The sequence below is a fragment of the Lutra lutra genome, chromosome 10 (assembly GCF_902655055.1).
Source record: "Lutra lutra chromosome 10, mLutLut1.2, whole genome shotgun sequence".
NCBI lineage: Eukaryota > Metazoa > Chordata > Mammalia > Carnivora > Mustelidae > Lutra > Lutra lutra.
Genome location: NC_062287.1, coordinates 21,525,567 through 21,536,171, shown reverse-complemented (window position 1 = coordinate 21,536,171; position 10,605 = coordinate 21,525,567). Strand labels below are relative to the sequence as shown.

The window sequence follows — 10,605 nt, the reverse complement described above, 5'->3', positions numbered from 1 at the left end:
TGGATGGGTCCGAGCAGCAGGAAAAAGTGGGAAAGGGCGGTTTGAGGGGTCAGCCAATTGGAAGCAGGGGCCCTATGGACTTTGGGGTGACACAGAGGCTAGGGGCCAATCCCAAGGGAAGGGACTGCTTAGAATTAGGGGGTGTGTTGGAGCTCCAGTCATATGGAAAGGGATTCAGGATGACCTCCAGTCCAGGGGGGAATTGGACAACCAAATTGGAAACTGAGGCAGGACCAAGTGGTCAGAGATTCAGGGGAGACAGTGGACTGGCCAGCCTCAGAGAGCCTGGTGTTGGCAAAGAGCATGAATTCAGGAACCAGACAGACATGGCTAATGTCCAGCTCCACTCCTCAGCCTTGGGCACATCAGAGAACTCTCTGAACCTCAATTTCTCACCTGTAAATGCAGAAAACCCCGATTTTGCATTCTCTTAAGGAGTAACTAAGATGTTCTCCTAAAAGTTCCCCAAATCGTGTCTCAAACGACATGGAGGGTACTTGGTAGTGTTCTCCCTTCCCTGGAAAGAGAGGATGATACTTCCATACCCTCCCCATAAGACCAACATGCTTCTTGTTTTTGTCAGGATTGGTCCTAACCCTGTCTGGCTCTACAGGGGGCAGAACCAGGGCCCTTGGCTAAGAGAAGACTTTGGGATTTCGAGCCTCGAGGGCGGCAGCAAGGGGTGGGATTGGCTGTCTCCTGGGAGCACAAGAGGGCAGCTGTGAGAGTCACTGGTGGCGGGGGAGGGGGTGGGAGTGGCGTGCCCATGTCCTGAAAACCAAGTCACAGGGTCCAAATCCACCCGCTTCCTTAGGGGCGCTGTGCAGCCTGGCTGCGGAGGTCTCTGTGGATGACAAGCGAAGAGGCGTTCCCTCTCCCGAAGCTGTAGAAGACACTAGCGGCCAGCTGACAGGCAACCCGGGGCCCCTGAGTTAGAGTCTAGAGTCCCAGGGAACCAGGGCACCTGGTTGTGGGGGGTGGGGGAAGTAGACCCCTGACGCAGGCAGCAGGAGCCAGCATGTGAAGCCAGGAGTGGGGACCGAGGGACACGTGCATGGGATCGATAGCTGAGCCTGGCAAGGAGCTCTGGGCAGGCATGGGCAGGCCTCGCCGTGGGAACAGGCAGAGTCCCCCTTGTGCCTCTGGCTCTGAGGGTGGGACACCTAAGTGTGCCAGGCTGGGTGGACCCACACAGGGCCTGCCTCAGGGACACCCCATCTTTCCGGGACTAAGGGTCCCATTGGCCTCTCCAACTCTGCCCAAAGCCCAAGGCCACAGACTTCATTCCTCACGCTGCCCTCTACCTGGTGTGAGTCAGCAGTCCTCTGCAAGCCTGTTTTCCTGTTGGACCAATGACTCCACATGAGAGAAATGAGTTGTGAAGAGGGTTCCGGTGCTTCCAGAGGAGAGGGTGGGCCTGGGAGACAGCACGAAGAAGACAGAAGAAGGGCAGTGAGGTGTGAGGCCCAGCAGGGTTCCAGCTTACCCCACAGCGCTGCTGAAGGGGTGCAGGGCTGAGGGAGGGGCTTTCCAGCCCTCTCTGTCCTCAGCCCTCTCCACAGAGACCACATCTCAAGACTCAAGTGTCCCCTCCCAGTGACTCAGGCTTTGGCTGCCCTCCTGCCCACACCCAAGGCTGGGTCCAGTGCCCTGAAACAGGAAGGGCTGTGGTGAGGGTGCAGGGGTGGGGGACTGCTCCAGCCTCCCCGCTGTCAAGGCCTTGGGCAGAGACAGGCCTAGGCAGAGATGGCCTGTGCACCTTCCTGGCCGTGTCCCCCTGTGCCACCTCAGGACTGTGAGTTTACTCCTCCCCCAGCCCTGAGCCCAGCAGGCTGGTTGTTTCTCATTAGCAAAGTGTAGGATGTCACCACCACCAGGGCGATGTGTATTTTTGTTCTATTTGCTGGAGCCACAGGTAGATAGTGCTTGGGACATGAGGACTGAGCCAGGGACAGGGCCTGAGGGACCCGGGCAGGGGCTGTGGCTCTATGGGGCCATGCCAGATCCCAAAGGTGCCTAAGCAAAAATGTGGGGGGGGGGGGGTTGGGGGGGAAGAAAGGAGGAACCAATGACAAGGGATTGTAGTTATTGTAACACGTTATATTATAATCACACCGAAGGACTGTGATTATAGTTATTGGTCATAATTTTTGTTAATAACAAAGACTAGCATTCACTTACTGACAATCAGCCTGTGCTGGGTGGTTCTTACTTCTATACTGCATCTTTCATTCTTTCAGAAACTCGATTCTAAAGAGGAGGACACCAAGCCTGAGGAAAATTAATAATTGATCTCGTTCTCACAGTAATGAGGCCTTATAGATGGCATCTGAACCCAGGTTCACTGGTATCCTGATATCTTGTCCCCAAGGACGTCACCCCAAGGACACAGTCTGGTAAAGCCTATGGGTGCTTTCTCAGAATAACGCTGTTGTTGTTGTTTAAATACATGAGGAATGCCTGGGTGGCTCAGTCGATAACATCCAGCTCTTGGTTTCAGCTCAGGTCGTGATCTTGGGATCATGGGATCAAGCCCTGCATCCGGACTCCATGCTCAACGTGGAGTCTGCTTGGGATTCTCCCCTCTCCCTCCACCCCTCTTCTCCCTGCTTGCATGCTCTCTCTCTCCCTTTCTCTCTCAAATAAATAAATAAATAAATAAATGAAACCATTTTTAAAAATACATTGAATTTACAAAGGAAACCAATTATATTGAAATGTAGTCTCCAAACATTAGAAATACATAATATGGCAATGTCTGTTCTTCTTTATTAACACATTAAATAACAATATTTCAAAATAGTGATGAACGCAAATAATATTTTGTGATACCAGCAAAAACTGCTATGTGATTTCTATCGGTAACAAAGTCACAGGTACTGACAATATTTATATTTTTAATTGAAGGAAGTGCTAAGTACCAGAGGACAGTGAAAATAAGGGTTTGACTTTTTTCCTTCCCATCAAAGTTCCCAGACCCTTAGAATTTTATCTGTTGGTGCCCAGGGGTCTAGACTCCAGGTTAAGAACCCTTGCTTTGGAGGGAAATTGTTACAACCTGCATGTAGGGTGTTGGGCAGGTCCCCTAGAAACCTTCTGTTTGCTTTGGCGGTAGAGGGTATGCAGACCATTTCCAGCCAACGGACCTCTGCGCCAGAAGGGGATGTCTCACTTCACTTCATGGCCCAGCTCTGAACTGCTCTGTCCCAGTGACCTAGTTGGGATTTACGGTTACTGGATTTAGCAAATAAAAACACAAAAGGCCTACCTAAATTTGATTTACAGAAAAACAATGAAGTGTTTATTTTATTTTCTTTCTAAGTAGGCTCCACACCCAGCATGGAGTCTACTCCACACCCATGCAGGGAGTGAACTCATCACCCGAGATCAAGACGCAAGCTGAGATCAGGAGTCAGATGCTTAACCAACTAAACCACCCAGGCACCTCTGAAGTTGTTTTGTTTTGTTTTAGTATAAGTATATCCCAGGCAGTATTTGGGATATATTTATATATATATTTTTTATTGTTCTATAACAGATTTCCACAAAGGTAGCAACTTAGCAAAAACACATTAGCTCAGTTCTGAGGGTCAGAAGTCTCACAGACCCAAAGTCTCACAGGCTGAAATCTAGGTGCCCTTTTCTGGAGGCTAGGGGGTGAATCTGCCTCCCAGTTCAGTTGGGTTGTTGCTGAATTCAGTTCCTCATGGTTATAGGACTAAATTCCCTGCTGCCTCACTGGCTGTCAGTCAGGGTGCCCTCCGCTCCCAGAGAACATCGATGTAGCTTGACATGTGCCCCAGCCCTCTGCAAGCCAACAAGGATTGGAAATTCTTCTCCTGCTTCAAAACTCTGACTTCCCTCCTGCCACCACCTGGAGGACACATTTTACTTCAGAGGGGCTCATGGTGATGACATTATGCTCATCTTGATCACTTCTCTTCTGCTGTACAACCTAACAGTCTGGGGAGGAACACCGAGAGACGGAAGTCATGCGGCATCTTAAGATCTGCCTGCCACGCTGACACTGACACCGTATCTGCTGTTCATGGCTGCCTGGGGGACCTGGGTGCTACTGACAGCCTAGTGGGGTTGTACCCACCGCGGACATGTCCTCAGGACCGGGGGCAACACTTCTCTCTTCTCAAACTCCATTTCCTCTTCGAGAACGTAACTCTTTCAAATCCACGTGTGTGAATTGCTGTGCACCCAGCGGGGACAGGAGCCTTTCTCTGCCTTGCCGCATCTCAAGTGTGAAGGTGGGGGCTGACATAGGCATCCGTCGGAGCTGGTAAGGAAGAGGCTGGTTGAGAAAAGTGCCACACGGCACTGGTGGGGGCGACAGATAACCAGCATACCTTGGTGAATGGCAGAGGGAGAGGGATTTTTGCTCTTAGAATGGGGAGGGACTGGGGGAGATTGGCTTAGCTCAGGATGAGGTTCAACTTCAACGGGACTTTGAGGACTTGCAGAGGCAAACATCAGGAGGGCGTTTGGGGCAGAGGGGACAGCAAAAGCAAAGCCAGGTGGGGAAGGGAGCCGGGGTACAGTGAGGTGGCCTGTGCCACTGAGGGACAGGGCATGGGGGGCTGGGGGGCAGGGAGGAGGGGAGAAGGAGGAACATAGTCCAAGAAGGAGATAGGAGTCAGACTGGATGCTTGGAAAGCTCCACCAGCAGGCAAGGATGTGCAAGCCGCAGAGTGCCCCCGCTGGGAACACAGCTGCCATAGAATGCTGCTGCCCCCTTGGCTGCGGTGGCAAGTAGGGCTGTGACGGGGCAGTTGGGAAGCAGCCTCTCACAGTGGACAGAACGCTGGCCTAGGGGCTGGCTTTGCCAGTTACTCACGGACAGACTCCGGGCCACGCTAGGAACATTGAGGAATAGTCAGGAGCCAGTGTGATTTGAGCAGAGTAGTTAAGGGGTGAAGTGTGTGTGTGTGTGTTTGTAGGATGATACGGGGCCTTGCAGGCCATCAGAAATGTTGGCTTGTATCCTGAGTAAGAAGGGAAGCCAACAGAAGTTTCTCGGCAGAGCTCCGACGTGATCTAAGTGTTAGATGGTAACCAGAGCTGCTCAGAGGGGCAGTTTGGGCCTGTGCTACCTGGCAGGGTGTGGACTAAAGGGACCCTAAGTTACAAGGTCTCTGGCCACAAAGAATGTGCACTGTCCTGAGGAGACAGAACAACGTGCAGTGGTCCTTAAGGACCCAGGGCCTTAAGACAGAAGAACCTGGGTCTGAGTCTGCTCACTACCACTTCCCAGCCTAGAAAGTTCCTGAGGTCTCAGTTATCTCAACAGGAACCCGGTAATGACTATCCCTGTCTGATGGGGTTATTGCAAACACTGGCTCACCCTCAAGTGCCTGACGCAGGAAAAGATCGCAGCTGATGGGATTATGTAAATAATGGTACCAGGCACATTTAGTTCCTCACTAAGCAGTGCAGATAATGGCGGCCAATGGTATTGGAGGCTGTGAACTCCTCAAGGTAGGGGAGATAGGCTAGCCTCCAAAGGTGCTAGGAATCAGGAGGAGGAAGGGTGATGGGACCCAGCAACAGCCCAGAGGCAGGAATGAGCACAGCGTGGTCTCCACCAAGATATACAAGGTAGAGCCTGGAACGACTGGGGGGTGAGGTAGGGTATGGGCAGGTGCCAAATGAGGCTGATGGGAAGGCTGGAATCAGAAAAACTTGAACATGAATTGCCTAATTGGAGGAGACTGGGAGTGGGAGAGAGACTAGTCTTGGGAGGGTGGGAGGGAGGAGCAGGACAGACCCACAACCTGGCTCATATTTTCCCCATGGTGGGGTTGGGGGGGGCCCTTGGCAGGTGTCCCAATGCCCAAGATTGCCACATAGGAGGAGGTGGGCCAGTTTTTCCTGAAACTAGATCTTTCAAGCTGCTGAGCTCAGCCTGAGGGACCATGGCGAGGGGACTGGGGACGGAATCAGGCTGTTGCTTCCCTCCAGGGCTGACTCCCTGCGAGAATGGAAGCTGGCTTAGGGATGGAGGGGCAATGGCAGGGGCCCGCCTCGAAACCTAGGAAAGCCTCAAGGGCAAGTGAGAGGGTACCACCTCCAGTGGGTGCAGCCTCCAACTTTCTCTCTTCCAGCCTTAAGGTGTGGCTGAGAGCAGAAAGCCTCAGATCTTGCATTTGGGCCTGTGAGCCTCTGAAGAGCTCAACGCTGGTGATTCCCAACTTGGACACACCAAAGACCAAGTGTCTCTGGAGTTAGTAAAGGAGGTTGGGAGCTATTCTAGTGTTTATTTAAAAAACTCATAGAAATCATATATTTTCTGCAATCAGGCTAACTCCTCCCCATCCTTCAGATGTCGGCCTAAATATCACCCTCTGAGAAGCTTTCTTTGACTTTTTCTTTTTTCAGATTTTAATTTTAAGTAATCTCTGCACCCAGTGTGGGGCTCAAATTCAAACTCATGACCTCAAGAGTCGCACTCTCCACCAATGGAGCCAGCCAGGTGCCCCCTAGACTTTTTGTGGAAGTCAGGCTCCCAGCGGGAAAAATGGCTCATTCAAACCCAGGAGGTAAGGAAAGTTTCAGAACGATCTTTGACAAAGCCATTGGCAGGACTGAGTGACAGTAACTAGGGGGGACGTGACAGGTAGAGAGCACCCCAAGCGTCATTCTCCATAGGCCTAATGGGACAAAGGAAGGGGGCGGTTACTGGAACCCTGTAAGCCCTGTAGCCATAAGAAAGGGCTGCCTGACCAGCACTGTGGCCTTCAGCACAGGGTTGCAACCTCAGCCCACCCATGCTGGCTGACCCTGGAGGAAGCAGACTCGACCTCCTGGGGCCAGGGGCTCCCATTGGTGAAAACCCAACTGGAAGCTCAAGGCGGGATAATACGGGCATAGAATAATCTGGAAGGACAGCAAGAGAATATATAGCATACCTCTTGCATTATTCTGTTCTAGCTTCCATAACAAAATACCACAGACAGGGTGGCCCAATCAATAGAAATTTCTAGATGCTAAAGTCCAAGATCACAGTGTTGGCCAATTGAGTTCCTGGTAGGGAGTCTCCTCCTGGCTTGGAGGCTGCCACTGTGACCTCACAGTGCACATGTGGTGGAGACAGGGAGAGGGGGTCTGGTGTCTCTTCTTATAGGGGCACTAATCCCATTGTGAGGGCCCCACACTCGTGACCTCATCTGACCCCATTACCTCCCAAAGGCCCATCTCCAGTACCATCAAACTGGGGGTTAGGGCTTCAACGTACACCCTTGGGGGACACAACTTTCAGTCCATAGCACCCCCCCCCACAAGGCTGCATTCTGTGCCTCCTGAATCTCCCATCCCACCTTGGGCTTACCCAGAGCATGATGTTACCATACTGTGTAGTAGTGGTGTTTTCTTGTCTGCACCTCCTGCAAGACTCAGTCTTCTCCAGGGCTAAGGCCAGAGTGTATTCATATGTACTCAGTAAGATTCACTGGGAAGATGAGTTAGAAGGTGGCTCAGACTAATGAAAACATCTCATTTCCTCACTTTGGCTGGGATGACATCATCTCAATGTGGCAAAGGCAGTTATCTCCTGTAATCAAAAGCTTGGATTACCAGTGAGGTAGGCCCTTGATTAGTAAAACATGAGGCAAGAATTAGTAATTTAATGAATTCAATTTGATTTGTGGACAAGAATCCTTTAAAACAATTCATGGGGGGTGAGAGAGAGAAGAGGAGTCCTTCATGCTGAAAATCTCCCAAAATACCCCATCAGTCATGATGGGTGGGCCACTCTAAGAGCACTTACGTATTTTGTATGACTCAGACCAGGCCGGGAGGTGGTCCTCCAGGCCAAGCAGGTCCCCGTTACAAATGGCATTAGTGAAGCCTGTCTGCTTCCCTCTGTCTCCACTGTCCCTCTGGAACCCAAGCCACTGCCCACTTCCAGTAGTAATGACGTCTAACCACCCCCTTCCTTTCCCAGGCCTCCTTACCAGAACCCTGGCTTGGATATCTCGCCTGCCTGGTTTGAATCCTGGGTCTGCCACTCACCTGCTGTGTGACTTTGGATGACGTACTTAACTTCTCTGGGCCTCAGTTTCCCCCATTTGTAACACTAGGATAACTGTGCAGATGGAAGAAAAGGTATTGTACATCTAGCCCGGACATCTGTTCCAGCAGCCTGACAGACCCCACCGCTTCCACTCCCGGCCACTCCTCCTCCTTTCTTTTCTCTGCCCACTCACACCAGGGTATACTGTTCCCCACCCCACCCCCCCACTCAAAACCTCACACTGACTCCATGTTTCCCTTGGAATATGATCTAGGTGCCTAGACCCTCCCCCTTTGCAACTGTTCTCAGCTCTGGGCTGGGACAATATTCCTCCCACTTTTTACTTGTCATATTTCAGAGCTTAGCGTCCTTTACTCAGCCCTCCCCAGGCTCCCAAGTCCCCTGTTAGGTTCTCATGAGGGCCTAGACTTTTCCATCACCGTGCTCATTGCAAGTAGGAAGACTCACTGTGACTCCATGCAGGACGGATCAGGGCCTGTCTCTCCATCCCACGGGGGTGCTTTGTGAGAGCAGGAACCTTGATGGCTTTCTCTGCTGTTGGATCCCCAGTGGCCTGTGTAGCTCACTCCAATACATATTTGTTGAATGAATAACAAAGCGAAAAGGCTTTCCTGGAATACCAACAAGTGTGCTGGCTAGACAAAGACTGACATAGAGAACTATTCAGAACAACACAGGATAATTTGTGTGGACCTGTCTCCAGAGACAGGCTCCTGTCAAGCTTGGGGCTTGAGGATTTCAAAGTAAGGAGGAAAGAGTGCTAACTAACTCATGAAAACCGGGCTTATGGGCGCCTGGGTGGCTCAGTCGGTAAGGCGTCTGCCTTTGGCTCGGGTCACGATCCCAGAGTCCTGTGTCAGAGGATCCCAGAGACCCCCTCCCTACTTGGCAGGGGGTCTGCTTCTCAGTCTCTCTCTCCCACTCCCCCTACTTGTGTGGTTTCTCTCGCCATCAAATAAGTAAATAAAAAGAAAGAAAGAAAGAAAAAGAAAACTGGACTTAAGGCCTCACATTCCAGGGGGAAGTGAATCGCACAGGAAAAGTCATATTTGTCTGGCATCTCAACATGCCAGAAACCTCTCCTACAACATCTTTTTAAATCTTTACGGTTATCCTTGTTTTACAAATGAGGAAACTGAGACCCAATGAGTCAAGTTGCCCATCCAAAGTCACACAACAAACAAGGGACATGGTCAGGATCGCAGCCAGGCAAGTGAGGTGTGAAAGCTGGTGTTCCCGGAAGGAGGCCTGGAAAGGTGGGGGGTGGGGGGTAAGGCGGCACCGCCAGACCAAGTGGGCAGCCGTTTAAATGGGGCTTATGACAGAAAAGCACCTTATCTATGAAAACGAGGTTTTTCTGAGACTGAGGCTGCTGCAGGTCCCTGGAGACGGCCCCAAATTGGACAAACCCCAGAATGAGGGTCTGGGCCCCACTGCAATCATCTGCCCTTAGAAGGAGCAGCAGAGCTGTAGACTGGGGGACCGTCCTTCCCCAGCCAAGGGCCCCTACAGCGTGTCACAGGGGCACAGGTAAGGAGCGAGGCAGTGCGTGGTACGTGGGGAGGGCAGTATAAGAGCGGGGGGTCATTCCTGCTGGGCTGACCTCAGCTGGGTAATGTGATCAGCCTGTCATGGTTCTGAGCCCTGATTTGGGAAGAACAAAGGGGCCAGGCCCCTCGGCCTCCTCTAGCCCAGGAATGCAGCTGGGGCCAGGCCGTGACCAATCAGGAATGCAGGTTGGGAGGGGGGGTGGGGGGGGTGGGGTGAATGCTGTGTGCACAGCCAGGCTTTCATGCACTGATGGGAGCCCACCTCACAGAGCTAGGCTGACAGGCCCCTGTGCTTCCAGCTTTGATATCCCAGCCCTGCCTTGGGGGAGCCACGCATCCCCAAGCTGTCCACCCGCTGTGGCCCTCGAGCTGGTGGTGGGGAGGGGGAGTGGAGGGTCCAAATCCACTCCCACCCCCCACCCCAACCCAGCAGTATTCCCAGGTTCCAGCATCTCCTTGTCCCCCTCTCTCTGTCTCAGGAGTCTGAGAGAGAGGCAGGGGAGAGAAGGGAGTTCCCATCAAGGGTCCTGTCTGCTCCTTAGGGCTGGGGCGACCTGAAGGCCTAGACAGACAGATGTCCCACAGGAGAGGCTGCCAGCCTCAGCCAGACACTGCTCGGAATGGGCATGGAAACCTCTAGAGGCCACCCCCTCCAGGGAGATGAATAATGTTGGGGGTAAATAAGGTTGGGGACATCTGACTCCTGGGTTGGAAGCTGAATGCCTTCTGCTTTCCAAAGTTCTTCACTTCCCCTCCCTTCATCGATTCCCACTGGCCTGTGGGATCCGTGTGGGGTCCTCTGGGCCAGCCCTTCTCTGCATCCCAATTACCCACAATCCCCTCCCCTCCGGCCTCCTCTCCCTGCACTTTCTCCCATTCCTGCGTGTGAATAGTAGCCGTGAATAGTAGCCGTGCTTTACTGTTTACAGAACACAGTTTTTCCACGCTAAATTGTTGGATCCTTAGAAGAACGCTGTAAAGTAGGTAGCCTTGTCCTCAGTTTACACAGGAAGG

General features: G+C 52.2%; 1 long non-coding RNA gene across 1 annotated transcript; it reads right to left on the bottom strand.

Moving 5' to 3' along the window:
- Positions 1 to 415: 415 nt before the first annotated feature.
- LOC125080157 (uncharacterized) lies at positions 416 to 7,003 on the bottom strand. Its single transcript, XR_007121224.1, has 3 exons — positions 6,918 to 7,003; positions 1,305 to 1,417; positions 416 to 517 (listed from the first exon to the last, which is right to left on the bottom strand). It is a non-coding gene; the product is annotated as an uncharacterized LOC125080157 (long non-coding RNA).
- Between the last annotated feature and the right edge of the window lie 3,602 nt (positions 7,004 to 10,605).